This window comes from Lissotriton helveticus, chromosome 4_1 (genome assembly GCF_964261635.1).
Source record: "Lissotriton helveticus chromosome 4_1, aLisHel1.1, whole genome shotgun sequence".
In the NCBI taxonomy this organism is placed as follows: Eukaryota; Metazoa; Chordata; class Amphibia; order Caudata; family Salamandridae; genus Lissotriton; species Lissotriton helveticus.
In genome coordinates, this window is record NC_136063.1 from 589,233,945 (window position 1) to 589,253,283 (window position 19,339).

The 19,339-nt window shown below is 43.4% G+C and overlaps 1 protein-coding gene across 2 annotated transcripts in view; it reads right to left on the minus strand.

Annotated features, from left to right (window-relative positions):
- The window catches only part of DNAJC5B (DnaJ heat shock protein family (Hsp40) member C5 beta), a 530,315-nt gene that overhangs the window by 292,350 nt on the left and 218,626 nt on the right, over nt 1-19,339 (minus strand). The window lies entirely within an intron of this gene.

Consider the following 19,339-nt stretch of genomic DNA (forward strand, 5'->3'; position numbering starts at 1 on the left):
CCAGCCACGGAGCCTGTAGTTCTGAAACTATTTACAACAAGGGGTGGTGATGGACAGAGTTTCTGAATTAAGCAGAGTACTCTCACCCAGTCAAGAGATCAGGGCTAGATCCAACACCGTTTTTTAGCTCATTGCACCATCCCAGTTTCAGAACCTGGCTGTATGCAAATTAGTCTGTCCCTGGCCCAGTGCATCATCGGAACAGGGCAGACCAGACTACAAAAGCCAATTCTTACACTGGGAAGGAAACAAGCTTCCGGGGACCGGTTTCTGGCATTTCAGCCGTCTTCGGCCCGGATTGCTTGAATCCTGATGGTGCAATGAACAAGGGACTCACATCTGAGTATACCCTTCCACGCTTAGGGTGGACAAAATTATTTACAACAAGGGGTGGTGATGGACAGAGTCTCTGAATTAAGCAGAGTACTCTCACCCAGTCAAGAGATCAGGGCTAGATCCAACACCGTTTTTTAGCTCATTGCACCATCCCAGTTTCAGAACCTGGCTGTATGCAAATTAGTCTGTCCCTGGCCCAGTGCATCATCGGAACAGGGCAGACCAGACTACAAAAGCCAATTCTTACACTGGGAAGGAAACAAGCTTCCGGGGACCGGTTTCTGGCATTTCAGCCGTCTTCGGCCCGGCTTGCTTGAATCCTGATGGTGCAATGAGCAAGGGACTCACATCTGAGTATACCCTTCCACGCTTAGGGTGGACAAAATTATTTACAACAAGGGGTGGTGATGGACAGAGTCTCTGAATTAAGCAGAGTACTCTCACCCAGTCAAGAGATCAGGGCTAGATCCAACACCGTTTTTTAGCTCATTGCACCATCCCAGTTTCAGAACCTGGCTGTATGCAAATTAGTCTGTCCCTGGCCCAGTGCATCATCGGAACAGGGCAGACCAGACTACAAAAGCCAATTCTTACACTGGGAAGGAAACAAGCTTCCGGGGACCGGTTTCTGGCATTTCAGCCGTCTTCGGCCCGGCTTGCTTGAATCCTGATGGTGCAATGAGCAAGGGACTCACATCTGAGTATACCCTTCCACGCTTAGGGTGGACAAAATTATTTACAACAAGGGGTGGTGATGGACAGAGTCTCTGAATTAAGCAGAGTACTCTCACCCAGTCAAGAGATCAGGGCTAGATCCAACACCGTTTTTTAGCTCATTGCACCATCCCAGTTTCAGAACCTGGCTGTATGCAAATTAGTCTGTCCCTGGCCCAGTGCATCATCGGAACAGGGCAGACCAGACTACAAAAGCCAATTCTTACACTGGGAAGGAAACAAGCTTCCGGGGACCGGTTTCTGGCATTTCAGCCGTCTTCGGCCCGGCTTGCTTGAATCCTGATGGTGCAATGAGCAAGGGACTCACATCTGAGTATACCCTTCCACGCTTAAGGTGGACAAAATTATTTACAACAAGGGGTGGTGATGGACAGAGTCTCTGAATTAAGCAGAGTACTCTCACCCAGTCAAGAGATCAGGGCTAGATCCAACACCGTTTTTTAGCTCATTGCACCATCCCAGTTTCAGAACCTGGCTGTATGCAAATTAGTCTGTCCCTGGCCCAGTGCATCATCGGAACAGGGCAGACCAGACTACAAAAGCCAATTCTTACACTGGGAAGGAAACAAGCTTCCGGGGACCGGTTTCTGGCATTTCAGCCGTCTTCGGCCCGGCTTGCTTGAATCCTGATGGTGCAATGAGCAAGGGACTCACATCTGAGTATACCCTTCCACGCTTAGGGTGGACAAAATTATTTACAACAAGGGGTGGTGATGGACAGAGTCTCTGAATTAAGCAGAGTACTCTCACCCAGTCAAGAGATCAGGGCTAGATCCAACACCGTTTTTTAGCTCATTGCACCATCCCAGTTTCAGAACCTGGCTGTATGCAAATTAGTCTGTCCCTGGCCCAGTGCATCATCGGAACAGGGCAGACCAGACTACAAAAGCCAATTCTTACACTGGGAAGGAAACAAGCTTCCGGGGACCGGTTTCTGGCATTTCAGCCGTCTTCGGCCCGGCTTGCTTGAATCCTGATGGTGCAATGAGCAAGGGACTCACATCTGAGTATACCCTTCCACGCTTAGGGTGGACAAAATTATTTACAACAAGGGGTGGTGATGGACAGAGTCTCTGAATTAAGCAGAGTACTCTCACCCAGTCAAGAGATCAGGGCTAGATCCAACACCGTTTTTTAGCTCATTGCACCATCCCAGTTTCAGAACCTGGCTGTATGCAAATTAGTCTGTCCCTGGCCCAGTGCATCATCGGAACAGGGCAGACCAGACTACAAAAGCCAATTCTTACACTGGGAAGGAAACAAGCTTCCGGGGACCGGTTTCTGGCATTTCAGCCGTCTTCGGCCCGGCTTGCTTGAATCCTGATGGTGCAATGAGCAAGGGACTCACATCTGAGTATACCCTTCCACGCTTAGGGTGGACAAAATTATTTACAACAAGGGGTGGTGATGGACAGAGTCTCTGAATTAAGCAGAGTACTCTCACCCAGTCAAGAGATCAGGGCTAGATCCAACACCGTTTTTTAGCTCATTGCACCATCCCAGTTTCAGAACCTGGCTGTATGCAAATTAGTCTGTCCCTGGCCCAGTGCATCATCGGAACAGGGCAGACCAGACTACAAAAGCCAATTCTTACACTGGGAAGGAAACAAGCTTCCGGGGACCGGTTTCTGGCATTTCAGCCGTCTTCGGCCCGGCTTGCTTGAATCCTGATGGTGCAATGAGCAAGGGACTCACATCTGAGTATACCCTTCCACGCTTAGGGTGGACAAAATTATTTACAACAAGGGGTGGTGATGGACAGAGTCTCTGAATTAAGCAGAGTACTCTCACCCAGTCAAGAGATCAGGGCTAGATCCAACACCGTTTTTTAGCTCATTGCACCATCCCAGTTTCAGAACCTGGCTGTATGCAAATTAGTCTGTCCCTGGCCCAGTGCATCATCGGAACAGGGCAGACCAGACTACAAAAGCCAATTCTTACACTGGGAAGGAAACAAGCTTCCGGGGACCGGTTTCTGGCATTTCAGCCGTCTTCGGCTCGGCTTGCTTGAATCCTGATGGTGCAATGAGCAAGGGACTCACATCTGAGTATACCCTTCCACGCTTAGGGTGGACAAAATTATTTACAACAAGGGGTGGTGATGGACAGAGTCTCTGAATTAAGCAGAGTACTCTCACCCAGTCAAGAGATCAGGGCTAGATCCAACACCGTTTTTTAGCTCATTGCACCATCCCAGTTTCAGAACCTGGCTGTATGCAAATTAGTCTGTCCCTGGCCCAGTGCATCATCGGAACAGGGCAGACCAGACTACAAAAGCCAATTCTTACACTGGGAAGGAAACAAGCTTCCGGGGACCGGTTTCTGGCATTTCAGCCGTCTTCGGCCCGGCTTGCTTGAATCCTGATGGTGCAATGAGCAAGGGACTCACATCTGAGTATACCCTTCCACGCTTAGGGTGGACAAAATTATTTACAACAAGGGGTGGTGATGGACAGAGTCTCTGAATTAAGCAGAGTACTCTCACCCAGTCAAGAGATCAGGGCTAGATCCAACACCGTTTTTTAGCTCATTGCACCATCCCAGTTTCAGAACCTGGCTGTATGCAAATTAGTCTGTCCCTGGCCCAGTGCATCATCGGAACAGGGCAGACCAGACTACAAAAGCCAATTCTTACACTGGGAAGGAAACAAGCTTCCGGGGACCGGCTTCTGGCATTTCAGCCGTCTTCGGCCCGGCTTGCTTGAATCCTGATGGTGCAATGAGCAAGGGACTCACATCTGAGTATACCCTTCCACGCTTAGGGTGGACAAAATTATTTACAACAAGGGGTGGTGATGGACAGAGTCTCTGAATTAAGCAGAGTACTCTCACCCAGTCAAGAGATCAGGGCTAGATCCAACACCGTTTTTTAGCTCATTGCACCATCCCAGTTTCAGAACCTGGCTGTATGCAAATTAGTCTGTCCCTGGCCCAGTGCATCATCGGAACAGGGCAGACCAGACTACAAAAGCCAATTCTTACACTGGGAAGGAAACAAGCTTCCGGGGACCGGTTTCTGGCATTTCAGCCGTCTTCGGCCCGGCTTGCTTGAATCCTGATGGTGCAATGAGCAAGGGACTCACATCTGAGTATACCCTTCCACGCTTAGGGTGGACAAAATTATTTACAACAAGGGGTGGTGATGGACAGAGTCTCTGAATTAAGCAGAGTACTCTCACCCAGTCAAGAGATCAGGGCTAGATCCAACACCGTTTTTTAGCTCATTGCACCATCCCAGTTTCAGAACCTGGCTGTATGCAAATTAGTCTGTCCCTGGCCCAGTGCATCATCGGAACAGGGCAGACCAGACTACAAAAGCCAATTCTTACACTGGGAAGGAAACAAGCTTCCGGGGACCGGTTTCTGGCATTTCAGCCGTCTTCGGCCCGGCTTGCTTGAATCCTGATGGTGCAATGAGCAAGGGACTCACATCTGAGTATACCCTTCCACGCTTAGGGTGGACAAAATTATTTACAACAAGGGGTGGTGATGGACAGAGTCTCTGAATTAAGCAGAGTACTCTCACCCAGTCAAGAGATCAGGGCTAGATCCAACACCGTTTTTTAGCTCATTGCACCATCCCAGTTTCAGAACCTGGCTGTATGCAAATTAGTCTGTCCCTGGCCCAGTGCATCATCGGAACAGGGCAGACCAGACTACAAAAGCCAATTCTTACACTGGGAAGGAAACAAGCTTCTGGGGACCGGTTTCTGGCATTTCAGCCGTCTTCGGCCCGGCTTGCTTGAATCCTGATGGTGCAATGAGCAAGGGACTCACATCTGAGTATACCCTTCCACGCTTAGGGTGGACAAAATTATTTACAACAAGGGGTGGTGATGGACAGAGTCTCTGAATTAAGCAGAGTACTCTCACCCAGTCAAGAGATCAGGGCTAGATCCAACACCGTTTTTTAGCTCATTGCACCATCCCAGTTTCAGAACCTGGCTGTATGCAAATTAGTCTGTCCCTGGCCCAGTGCATCATCGGAACAGGGCAGACCAGACTACAAAAGCCAATTCTTACACTGGGAAGGAAACAAGCTTCCGGGGACCGGTTTCTGGCATTTCAGCCGTCTTCGGCCCGGCTTGCTTGAATCCTGATGGTGCAATGAGCAAGGGACTCACATCTGAGTATACCCTTCCCCGCTTAGGGTGGACACAATTATTTACAACAAGGGGTGGTGATGGACAGAGTCTCTGAATTAAGCAGAGTACTCTCACCCAGTCAAGAGATCAGGGCTAGATCCAACACCGTTTTTTAGCTCATTGCACCATCCCAGTTTCAGAACCTGGCTGTATGCAAATTAGTCTGTCCCTGGCCCAGTGCATCATCGGAACAGGGCAGACCAGACTACAAAAGCCAATTCTTACACTGGGAAGGAAACAAGCTTCCGGGGACCGGTTTCTGGCATTTCAGCCGTCTTCGGCCCGGCTTGCTTGAATCCTGATGGTGCAATGAGCAAGGGACTCACATCTGAGTATACCCTTCCACGCTTAGGGTGGACAAAATTATTTACAACAAGGGGTGGTGATGGACAGAGTCTCTATATTAAGCAGAGTACTCTCACCCAGTCAAGAGATCAGGGCTAGATCCAACACCGTTTTTTAGCTCATTGCACCATCCCAGTTTCAGAACCTGGCTGTATGCAAATTAGTCTGTCCCTGGCCCAGTGCATCATCGGAACAGGGCAGACCAGACTACAAAAGCCAATTCTTACACTGGGAAGGAAACAAGCTTCCGGGGACCGGTTTCTGGCATTTCAGCCGTCTTCGGCTCGGCTTGCTTGAATCCTGATGGTGCAATGAGCAAGGGACTCACATCTGAGTATACCCTTCCACGCTTAGGGTGGACAAAATTATTTACAACAAGGGGTGGTGATGGACAGAGTCTCTGAATTAAGCAGAGTACTCTCACCCAGTCAAGAGATCAGGGCTAGATCCAACACCGTTTTTTAGCTCATTGCACCATCCCAGTTTCAGAACCTGGCTGTATGCAAATTAGTCTGTCCCTGGCCCAGTGCATCATCGGAACAGGGCAGACCAGACTACAAAAGCCAATTCTTACACTGGGAAGGAAACAAGCTTCCGGGGACCGGTTTCTGGCATTTCAGCCGTCTTCGGCCCGGCTTGCTTGAATCCTGATGGTGCAATGAGCAAGGGACTCACATCTGAGTATACCCTTCCACGCTTAGGGTGGACAAAATTATTTACAACAAGGGGTGGTGATGGACAGAGTCTCTGAATTAAGCAGAGTACTCTCACCCAGTCAAGAGATCAGGGCTAGATCCAACACCGTTTTTTAGCTCATTGCACCATCCCAGTTTCAGAACCTGGCTGTATGCAAATTAGTCTGTCCCTGGCCCAGTGCATCATCGGAACAGGGCAGACCAGACTACAAAAGCCAATTCTTACACTGGGAAGGAAACAAGCTTCCGGGGACCGGTTTCTGGCATTTCAGCCGTCTTCGGCCCGGCTTGCTTGAATCCTGATGGTGCAATGAGCAAGGGACTCACATCTGAGTATACCCTTCCACGCTTAGGGTGGACAAAATTATTTACAACAAGGGGTGGTGATGGACAGAGTCTCTGAATTAAGCAGAGTACTCTCACCCAGTCAAGAGATCAGGGCTAGATCCAACACCGTTTTTTAGCTCATTGCACCATCCCAGTTTCAGAACCTGGCTGTATGCAAATTAGTCTGTCCCTGGCCCAGTGCATCATCGGAACAGGGCAGACCAGACTACAAAAGCCAATTCTTACACTGGGAAGGAAACAAGCTTCCGGGGACCGGTTTCTGGCATTTCAGCCGTCTTCGGCCCGGCTTGCTTGAATCCTGATGGTGCAATGAGCAAGGGACTCACATCTGAGTATACCCTTCCACGCTTAGGGTGGACAAAATTATTTACAACAAGGGGTGGTGATGGACAGAGTCTCTGAATTAAGCAGAGTACTCTCACCCAGTCAAGAGATCAGGGCTAGATCCAACACCGTTTTTTAGCTCATTGCACCATCCCAGTTTCAGAACCTGGCTGTATGCAAATTAGTCTGTCCCTGGCCCAGTGCATCATCGGAACAGGGCAGACCAGACTACAAAAGCCAATTCTTACACTGGGAAGGAAACAAGCTTCCGGGGACCGGTTTCTGGCATTTCAGCCGTCTTCGGCCCGGCTTGCTTGAATCCTGATGGTGCAATGAGCAAGGGACTCACATCTGAGTATACCCTTCCACGCTTAGGGTGGACAAAATTATTTACAACAAGGGGTGGTGATGGACAGAGTCTCTGAATTAAGCAGAGTACTCTCACCCAGTCAAGAGATCAGGGCTAGATCCAACACCGTTTTTTAGCTCATTGCACCATCCCAGTTTCATAACCTGGCTGTATGCAAATTAGTCTGTCCCTGGCCCAGTGCATCATCGGAACAGGGCAGACCAGACTACAAAAGCCAATTCTTACACTGGGAAGGAAACAAGCTTCCGGGGACCGGTTTCTGGCATTTCAGCCGTCTTCGGCCCGGCTTGCTTGAATCCTGATGGTGCAATGAGCAAGGGACTCACATCTGAGTATACCCTTCCACGCTTAGGGTGGACAAAATTATTTACAACAAGGGGTGGTGATGGACAGAGTCTCTGAATTAAGCAGAGTACTCTCACCCAGTCAAGAGATCAGGGCTAGATCCAACACCGTTTTTTAGCTCATTGCACCATCCCAGTTTCAGAACCTGGCTGTATGCAAATTAGTCTGTCCCTGGCCCAGTGCATCATCGGAACAGGGCAGACCAGACTACAAAAGCCAATTCTTACACTGGGAAGGAAACAAGCTTCCGGGGACCGGTTTCTGGCATTTCAGCCGTCTTCGGCCCGGCTTGCTTGAATCCTGATGGTGCAATGAGCAAGGGACTCACATCTGAGTATACCCTTCCACGCTTAGGGTGGACAAAATTATTTACAACAAGGGGTGGTGATGGACAGAGTCTCTGAATTAAGCAGAGTACTCTCACCCAGTCAAGAGATCAGGGCTAGATCCAACACCGTTTTTTAGCTCATTGCACCATCCCAGTTTCAGAACCTGGCTGTATGCAAATTAGTTTGTCCCTGGCCCAGTGCATCATCGGAACAGGGCAGACCAGACTACAAAAGCCAATTCTTACACTGGGAAGGAAACAAGCTTCCGGGGACCGGTTTCTGGCATTTCAGCCGTCTTCGGCCCGGCTTGCTTGAATCCTGATGGTGCAATGAGCAAGGGACTCACATCTGAGTATACCCTTCCACGCTTAGGGTGGACAAAATTATTTACAACAAGGGGTGGTGATGGACAGAGTCTCTGAATTAAGCAGAGTACTCTCACCCAGTCAAGAGATCAGGGCTAGATCCAACACCGTTTTTCAGCTCATTGCACCATCCCAGTTTCAGAACCTGGCTGTATGCAAATTAGTCTGTCCCTGGCCCAGTGCATCATCGGAACAGGGCAGACCAGACTACAAAAGCCAATTCTTTCACTGGGAAGGAAACAAGCTTCCGGGGACCGGTTTCTGGCATTTCAGCCGTCTTCGGCCCGGCTTGCTTGAATCCTGATGGTGCAATGAGCAAGGGACTCACATCTGAGTATACCCTTCCACGCTTAGGGTGGACAAAATTATTTACAACAAGGGGTGGTGAAGGACAGAGTCTCTGAATTAAGCAGAGTACTCTCACCCAGTCAAGAGATCAGGGCTAGATCCAACACCGTTTTTTAGCTCATTGCACCATCCCAGTTTCAGAACCTGGCTGTATGCAAATTAGTCTGTCCCTGTTAATTTCCTTAGGGCGGTTGGCTTCACTTTTAGCCCGAACGGCTGAATGGATTTGAACGAAACTTGGCAAAATTGTAGGGACTGGTAGCCCGATGTGCCTTTGCTAGGTCTCAATATATGCGCTCCAGTTGATTTTGAGAAATTAACGTTCAAAAAAATATATATATCTGTAACAGCGCTCCGGGTAGCGCTCCGGTTCGCGTACCTGATGCGTAACGGAACTTCGTGAAGCTGATTGGCTCTCCGGTGTCTGTCAACATTCTAAACAGTCCGGAGCGGCCGCCATCTTGTCTCTCGGTAGGATCGAGAGACAAGAGGAGGCCAAACAAAGGGGGAAATGACCATAAGGGGTATAGTAGATCCTCCCTGACCCCCTCGTTTTTTTTGCGTGGGGTGCGCCCGGTACGCGCACCGGAAAGCGGTCCGGGGAGCGTACTATGAGGAAAAAAGAATGATAGACTTTTCAAATATTGTATGTTTAATGATTGTTCGTTTTGTTGGGTTTTTTTTGTTTTTTTTTATTGATTGTTCGTTTTTTTTTTTTTTTTTTTATGTATTTATTTATTTTGGTTGTACTTCATGAATTAGATATAAAAATGAATAATGTCTCAAACAATTTTTAATTATTAAATAAAAATTTATTGGTCAGAATTTTCATAGTTCAATAAAACTTCCAGCATTACATCATCTGGAATCTCCTCAAACATGCATGTTTCTATGTCTTGTAAGCATTCAATAAATTGTTCATCCAAAGACTGATCCATAAATCTTCATCTAAAAATGCTTCATTTAAAATCTCCTCAGATGTAATGTCGAAGGAAACATTGATATTTTCGTGCTCCCCTTCCATTTTTTTGCATAATGTCTCAAACAATTTTTATTTATTAAATAAAAATTTATTGGTCAGAATTTTCATAGTTCAATAAAACTTCCAGCATTACATCATCTGGAATCTCCTCAAACATGCATGTTTCTATGTCTTGTAAGCATTCAATAAATTGTTCATCCAAAGACTGATCCATAAAATCTTCATCTAAAAATTCTTCATTTAAAATCTCCTCAGCTGTAATGTCGAAGGAAACATTGATATTTTCGTGCTCCCCTTCCATTTTTTGCTGTAAATTCCATAAAAAATAACTATATCAGAAGAGTTAGGGCACTGTAGGGTTTAAGTTCAGACAGGTAGTTCTGATTTTTTAACAGTGAAGTTAACTTTGGGTAGTGTATGGTAACAGAAATAATCAACTTACTTTACAGAGAGGTGAAAATGCTCTTGAAATGTACTTCAGTAAGTAGTAGTCAAAATGGCTGTGTTTCTCTCTCTTTCTTTATATGTATTCAGGTACATAACCATTCAAATGTCAGGTAAAAAAAGTAGAAAATGAAAGTAACATTTTAATTGGTTATGAATTCCAACACTTCAGATGTGTTTTGTGAAGTAATTTACCTCAGGGAATTTAGAGAGGTCTACAGGCTAAATGGTTAAATGGAATTCCAACCAAATTTGTGAAAATGGTAGGGATTGGTATGTAGTATGAGCTAATCTATATTTGGTGAAAGTGTCTCCAGTGGTTTTTCTGTAAATTACTTTCCCACCTTTTTTAAGCGAGCGCTTCCCGGTGCGCGCCCCGGTACGCGAACCGGCAGCGTTTCGGGAGTCCTCCATTTTGTGTTTCAGTAGAATTGAGATACAAGATGGAGGGCAAATAATGTTCAGAATGGGTAGAAGGGGGCACGGTAGACGTATCCTGACCCCCTAGGTTTTCTGAGGGTGGCTGAGGAGGCCCATATGTGCGAAAAAAACCTTTTTTTTTTCAAATTTTCGCGCGGTTAGCGTCCGGTGCGCGAACCGGGTAGCGCTCCGGAAAGCGTAAATCATGAAAATTAGTAAAAAATAAGTTACATTTAAAATTTGTTTATAGTGATCATAGTTAGGGTAGCTCTGAGAAGAGCTTTTGGGTCTGTGGTACATTTAGGTACTTATAAGTAGGTACCAATACATAGTCTTAAATTCAGGATGAAAACTCTGTTCCCCTCATCTGAGAAGTGAACTATATCTCCTCTGTAGATATCTTGCATGTAGTAACGCAAGTTATTGTTGTAGATGGAGCCCATTCCATGGTCTCTCATGTAAGCTGAAACAGACTTATTTACATGCTTCCTCGATTTCTCAATTTGTGGACAAAATTCGTTGGACCACTTCCATTTCTGTCTTTGGCATATATTTGAATATACCAAGGCAGTTTGAGGAAAAAGTGCCATCAATTGCTCAAAGGTGTCCTTTAAAAGCATTTCCAGACCTACCCCAGTCAAAGTGCCCAAGTCATTTCCTCCACAGTGCACAATTAACAGGTTAGGTTTTGGCAAATGCAAAAAGGTTTTCACCAATGGTATCAATTGGTGACATCTTAATCCTCTGTGGCCAATCCACTTGATTTCCACGTTTTGTAAATTGAGGTTAGGTAAATTTCTGTTATCAGCATACCTTTGAGCCCAGTGGATGTAACTATGTCCAACAATCCAGACAGAAAACATGGTGAGAGGAGGTTCTGCTGCAGTCAGATGAAGTGTGGGAATGAAATGGCAGTTGAAATAGTATGAGTATGTAATGAAAAAAACTGTGGAGTTTCTGTGCTCATGAATCAGTAGCAGTGATTGGTGGATTTTGATTGCTGAAAACAGAAAGTTAGGGTGCATGGATGAGTTCTTTGAAAGATGTAATTTGAATGGTCAAGAAAAAATCATTTCATGAAAGATTGCACTGGATACGCAGGTGCACTGAGAGTTCAGAGTTCAATTGAAACATTGTTGTGTGAACTTTCAAACATCAGAGGTCTTTCAGGAGGTGGTTGCTATGGAAAAAAGGCAGAAAGGGCAGAAGGGGGAAGGGTGTTGATTTGAAAAAAGTGAGGAAAGAGTTTTGATTGGGTGATATTAGAGATATGTGTGATGAATTACAGCATTTCTGTGCCATTGTTGGTTGCAGCCTCTGGAGTGCATACCCTTTACTCTTCTGAAGACAAATTGGTGTGTGACTGAGACTGTTTTCAAACTCAAAAAGTATTTGCTAAGGTGAGAAAAGATTCATTTAATTTAAATAGAGAATAGTATGCTTTAGGGAGAAAATTAAGAAGAAAGTTGTGTATTTAAAATGTTGCTTTGTGTCAAGTGTTTTACAAATAGATTTTGATTCTTTGAGTTACATAGCCATGTTAAAAGTCACGCAAAAATGGTGCAAGGGCCTTTAAAAAACGCTTTCATGTGTCTTAGGGCATTTTAAGTCACTTCCCATGAATATGGTTGAATAATTGTTTTACATGATGGGTTTAAAAACGTTTTTTGAAATCAATTAGGTTTCTTAATATGTACTGCTAGAGTTTCATAGGTTGCTTGGGATATATTAACAAGCAATTGAGTCCCTTTGATGTTATTTTTCCCATTTTAATTTAAGACATTTCCCCGTGGTGGAAGGTCCTTGTAAATACGCCCCCATGTGTGCTTGGCAAATTTAGATTTTGATTGTTTGAGTTACATAGCCATGTTAAAAGTGATGAAAAAAAAGGTGCAAGGGCCTTAAAAAAACGCTTTCTTGGGTGTTAGGGCATTTTAAGTCACTTCCCCATGAATGTAGGTATATAATTGTTTTACATGATAGGTTTAAAAACGTTTTTTGAAATCAATTAGGTTTCTTGAAATGTACTGCTAGAGTTTCATAGGTTGCTTGGGACATATTTACAAGGCCTTTGAGTCCCTTTGATGTTATTTTTTCCATTTTAATTTAAGACATTTCCCCGTGGTGCAAGGTCCTTGTCAATACGCCCCCATGTGTGCTTGGCTAATTTAAGTACTGATAGGGTGTGCTTTTACATAGGACCTGTGTTGTGTTTTCAAATTTAGACCAGAAAATCATTTTTTTTACAAAAAAAACCTTTTCACATTTATGAGAAGGTCATATTGGTGTCTGCTTCTTTAAATAAATATTGATTTGAGAAGTATTAAACTGAGGCTTCTGTAAGTGTCAAGGGAGGTGAGTAATGTACATTGCTCTGTTGTATACAGTCCTCATCTTCTGCGTACTCTTGGACATGCTAGACTACATCTGCACAATGAGATAACTAAGCTGAGGAAATACAGGTGATGTGATTGTTAAATGTGCAAAAATATTTGCACGTTTTTCAATTATATCACCTGTGTTTCCTAACATTACGAATCACATTGTGCAGATGAGGTTTAGGCGTGTTCAGGGAGATAGAGGAGGTCTGGCCTTTGTTCAAGAGTGCAGTGGACATTATTCACTTCATTGGTAGGCCTGCACATGTATTATCTTCTCTGTATTCTTCAACAAGCCTAAATTTCATCTGCAACCCTGAGTAGGCCTCACCTGAAACAACCCTCTAGATAGTCCACACCTTATCGTCATCCTGAATCAATCATTTAAAGTGTTAGGGGCAGATTTGTGGAGAAGCGTGGCTCAGTGGTTAGAGGCGGCAGACGCGGAAGCTGAGATCGACCGTGAACCAGGGTTCGATTCCCCGCCTCCGCGGGTCTCGGGCTCATAATAAAGTGAGGAAATTAGTTAGAATGTTGTATTATGCTAAGAGTCCAGCAATTATGCTTAAACAATTATGCACTGCTCTTTTGCATGGTTCTGAAGTAGATGTGAAGAATATTTGTGAAGAAATTGAGTTTTGTTACTTTGCAAGCAAAGAGGAGAATGTTGAAATTGACCCAGAAGAAGAGGGTAATGTGGAAGATAGTGTACAGGTTTCCAGTACAGATAATTTTCAGAAGGAAATTGCCACGTTTCAGGTGAAATCAAGTGAGAGGCCTAATTTCACTTGTGTGTGTTGTCGACGCACTTATTATAAGAATCAGACTAAGTTAGTGGATTTATATGCGAAAAGTGAAAGGGAAAATAATAGTGAATGGAAGGATTTTGCAACATACTTGATGGTAGAAAATTGTTTTGATTTGGGATTGGATCAACGTGTGTGTACTTATTGTTGTAACAAATTAAATCAAAACCGGATGCCTGCTAGAGCGGTTCATAATAATCTGGAATTGGTTGAGATTCCTTCTGAATTGAAGGATTTAAATACTTATGAATCTATTTTGATTCAAAGTATCCATCCCTTTCAGGCTATTGTAAGAATGGAGCCAAAGACAGGGAAATTGCCTCCATCAGATTTACAGAGAGGATTAAAGGGAAGAGTTGTTTATTTGCCTCTAGATTTGAAGAAAAACATTAATACAATTGGAGTAGAAAAAGTGGAAGAGGAACCTCTGGTTATCTTAGTTAATGGGGTTCCGACAAAGAGTAAGAAAATATGGCAAGATTTAGTGGGTGTTAGGAAAGTCAAAAAGGCAACATTGTATTTGAAGAAAAACAATAAGTACTACAAGAATATATATGTTACAGAAGAGGAAGTAAGTGAAGAAGAGGATAGCGATTTGTGTGGTGGTCAAATTGAGAAAGTAGAACCCTCTAAAAATGAAGAAATATATGAACATTATAGTGTTCATCCTTTGCATTCCAAGGAAGTCATGGGGAATGCTATTGAGTTGTTTCAAATGAAACAAGCCAAAGGGAGTCCCATTAGTGTTTGGGAGGAAAGTTTGGAAGCTCGGTGTTTCCCATAGCTATTTCCAACAGGTCAAGGAGGAAGATATGATGAGCGACCTGATCAAATTCCTGCTTCTGAATACCGGACTTTACGATTGTATGCAGAAGATCCTAGGTTTCGTCAATGCATTCCCTATTTGTTTCATCTCCTGTTTGAAAGCGATCTGTCTGGACTGTCATATGCAGTGAACCAAATCTTGAAAAGTGGTGTACAGATGCAAAACATCTCGGCAAGTGACTTTATGGATAAAGTCAATGTGCAAGACAGTATTTTGGATTCTCACCTGATTAATCTCATGGCGTGTCAGCGTGGTACTAATGAGTACTGGTACCGTCGTCATGGTGATTTAATATGTATGCTGAGGAACTTAGGAACTCCCACATGGTTCCTCACTCTCAGCTGTGCCGAGTATGGCTGGGAAGACTTACTTGAATTTCTACGAGAGGCAAATGGAAACATTGAAAATATCGAATTCAAGACACCCGGAGAACTGTGCTCTTTGGATCCAGTGAATGTATGCAGGTACTTCAATCATAGATTTGAAGCTATGATGTCTTTCATCATGAACAAGAAAAATCCACCTCTTGGAGAGGTGTTGGATTTCTTCTGGAGAAAGGAGTACCAAGCAAGAGGTGCTCCTCATATACATATGCTGCTGTGGATCAAGGATGCACCTAAATTTGGAACAGATCCAGGAGACTTATTGATGAGTTTCATACAACAGTATTCTACATGTACTGTTCCAAACGCAAAGGAAGACAAAAGCCTAAGAGAACAAGTTTTACGCTTCCAAAGCCATCGTTGTGGAAAGTACTGTCGTCGTAAATTCAGAAACAAGGACAAGTTCTACACCAAATGTCGTTTCGCCTTTCCACGACCGGTGATTTCTAAAGGAAGAGTGAACAGTTTGATGTCTTCGCTGCGACATAATGTGATGAAGAAATCACCTAAAAACACATACAATTTGAAAAGGAACGAAGAGTCCAAGTACATCAACGACTACAACCCAGTGATTTTGTCCATGTGGAATGCTAACATGGATATACAGTTTGTGGCTGATAGCTGTATGGCTGTGGCTCGGTATGTGACATCTTACATCACCAAAAAAGAAAAGACAGAATTGAAGGATATGTGGGAGGACATTTCCCATGAAAAGAGCCTCAGTAAGAAGTTGTACAGTTTCAGTCTGAAGATGTTGTCACATCGAGAAATCGGAGCTTACGAATGTTCTGACCGGTTGTCTTCAGCAAGTCTCTATGCCAAATCCAGGAGTATCGTTTGGGCGGGTCGTGGTCTTGCTGCAACGCGTAAACGAGTTCTGAAACCTGTGCGGGAAATTGAGTATTTGGCGGAAAAGGAGCCAAACAGTACCGATATTTTGAAGACCAACATGTTGGATACATATTATCCAAATAAAAGCAGTCACCTCGAGAATGTTTGTCTGTATGAGGTTCTACAAAATTACATATTCAAGAGGAACATCAAAGAAGATATTGATAAAGGAGTGTATGCTGTAATTGGAAGTGAGGGATGTCTGGTCAAGCAAAGAAAATGCCACTTGGTAAACCATCGAAAATTGAGTGGCGAATCTCCTGAAAGAAAAGAGTTTTTCTATTTAGCACTTTTGCAACTTTTCAAGCCTTGGCGTGCAGAAGAGGAACTGCTTGGAGATTTCCTCTGTTACGAAGACTCTTTCAATGCCGCCAAGTAGACCATAGAATGTCCTGTTTTTCCCAAATATCTAGAAATGTTGAATGCGGAAATCGAGCAGGAAGCAACGATTGCAGCCGAGATTGCTAGAGACAGTTCTCAGGACAGTCAGAGTTCTGTTTCATTGAGTCAGGATCCACTAGGAGGACCAGTTATCGAAAATGAAGCTGCCACTGCCATGATTGAAGTGGAAAGAGCCATGGCACATGCTCAGGAGGATGCGGTTAACTTAGAAGACTTGGAAAGACAACTCAACGTTGAGCAGAGGAAAATATATGACGAAGTTACCAACCAAATTGATCATGGATTAAGTCATGAGAAGAAAGAGGGCTCATGTACGTCGTTGAAGCCTGTCCGACTGTACGTGAGTGGAGAAGCGGGAACTGGAAAAAGTTTCCTCATTAAAGCAATTTCATGTTATTTGCAGAAAAGGACTGAGTCATCGCTGTCTTGTGTTGTCACCGCTCCAACTGGACTGGCAGCACATAACATTAAAGGTATTACTTTGCATCGTCTACTGATGCTGCCAGTGGAGCATGATAACAAATTACAATACCACAAGTTATCTGGAGATGCTTGTTGTGAAGTTTCAAGAGTCTTGAGGAAAATGAAACTTCTTATCATTGACGAAGTAAGCGTGGTTTCCAATGTCATGCTTGCCTTTGTGCATTTGAGAATGCAAGAAGTTCTCAAAACAGAGTATGATGTGTTATTTGGTGGCAAACACATCATTGTTTTCGGTGATCTTCTGCAGCTGACACCAGTGAAAGGACAACCTGTGTTCAAAATGCTCATGCATGAAGATACCAGGAAGTGCCTAGGGAGCATTGGCAACGTCAATATATGGTTAAACTTCAATTACGTTGAACTGCGTGAAAATATGCGTCAGGCGAAGGATGAATATTACAACAATATTCTACAAGATGTTAGAATCGGAAAAGTGACCGAGCATGGGAAAGAAGCTTTACATGCACGATTACTGTCAAATTTGTATCCAGAACAAGACGTTGTGCCTGAGAATATTTTTCAGAAAATTACTGAGAAGAAATCTGGAATATGTTTGATGCCAACTCTTGCAGAATGTGCCATCTTCAACAACAACATGTTGCATTTAGAAAACCAAGAGATTGTGAAACTGGAAGCTATTGACAGAGTAGAGCATATGGGATCAACAATTATTTTGTCTGAGAATTTGAAATCAAAATTGGATTCATTAGAGAAGACTATATCTAAAACTGCAGGTTTTGAAAAGACTCTGAATGTGTGCTTAAATTGCCGTATAATTTTAAGAAGGAATTTACATGTTGAAAGAGGTCTGGTAAATGGATCAATGGGAAATGTTGTTGATTTTGTGAAATACAGAAATAGAGATGGAATTGAATTTTTAAAAATTAAATTTGATGGCATTGAGGAAGTACAGCTAATTGGTCGTTGCTCTGCTAGGTTTTTGCTTGTAAAAGACTTATATGTTCACCGTAAGCAGTTTCCTGTTTGCTTGGCATATGCGGTGACAATCCATAAATCGCAAGGTTTAAGTGTAGACAGTGCATTGGTGAATATTGGCAGTTCTGTGTTCAAGGAGGGTATGGCATATGTGGCATTGTCACGAGTCAGAACTTTATCGGGATTGTACTTGATTGAGTGTGATGTCACAAACATTTGTGCGGATCTAGATTGTGTTAAGGAATACAATAGGTTAAGAAGAGAGTATGCGCCACATTTGCCTCAATATCCTTTGTTTGAGAAACGTGTGGTAGGCCGGAAACGAAGAAATGTGACCAATAGAAGGGAGGTTGTAGCAAAAAGACGAAAAGTCGATGAACCTGAAATTATAAGCAGAAAGAAAAAGGATTCTGTTGAAGATGTTGTTGGTTTTCAATTTGAAAATAGTTCTGGTGTCAACTGCTATGCTAATGTAGTGGTTAATGTTTTGTTTTCTCTAGAAAATGTAAAAGAAGAGATTGTGGTCAATTCTGATCAAAGATTTTGCAGTTTGTTAAATTCTGTCTTAGAAAAATGTAGCACTGATAGAACAAACATAGAAAGTGTGTCTGAAATTCGAAATCTGTTAGACAGATGTTCAGGCCAAACACAATTCTCTCAAAATAGTCAGCAAGATTGTCAGGAGTTTTTAATGTATATGCTTGATGTATTGCATGCTGAAGGTGTAGATGTAGATCAGCTGTTTGGGCTTTCTTATCAATGGCAGCATGACTGCGAGAACTGTAGGGTATCAAGTACTACTAGTGTAGACTCAGAAAGATTTATATATTTAACTTTGCCAGACAGTAAATCAGTCTCCTTTAATAAGCTAGTAAAAGCAGCTGATCACAACATGGAGTGTAGCCAATGTAAATCTGAAATGATGTCCACATTATTTATACGAACATATGGTCAGTATGTCATTTTAATGTTCCAACGATGTAGGCCTGATGGAACAAAATTGACAACTTTAATAAAAAATGTTGTGGCTTCGCAGTTGTCAATATCAGGAAGGACGTTTTTAACTGCAGCAATTATATATCATGACGGCCCTTCAACAACATCAGGACATTACACAGCTTATTTAAAGCCTAGAAACGGCTGGTCATTCTGCAATGATTCTGTTTTAACTTTCAAAAAAAAATTGCCTTTTGACCTTAAAAATTCTTACCTGGTGTTTTTAAAACCAAAATTTTAGGGAAAGAATCTCAGGATCTGCTCTGAGGAATTTCAAGAGGTTCTAATGGCTCCTACACTATTTGGCCTTGAGGATAAGTGTAGTACAGAGTCAAAAGTTACATGTGGAAATGTGGAACATGAGTGAGCAAGAAGGGTGAGATATTACTAGTACAGGATTGTGCAAGTGATCTTGAACGTTTTCTTTCTTTCTGATGTCATTTGAGATGTCATCAGTGATGTCATCAGTGATGTCACTGACCATGTCATGAATGATATGTGACATCATCAGCAGTGGATTGCGGGTGCGCGATATATAGTTAGTGCAACTAACTATATATGGAATTTCAATGGTTTTGTGTGAGTAAAATAAGGGTTTTTAAATGCTAATTCCTAACTATATATGGTCTATAACCTATGGTTTTTTCAGTGAATTTTCAAGGTTTATATAAATGGCAATTTCTCCACTCATCCACTCCTGGGAAAAT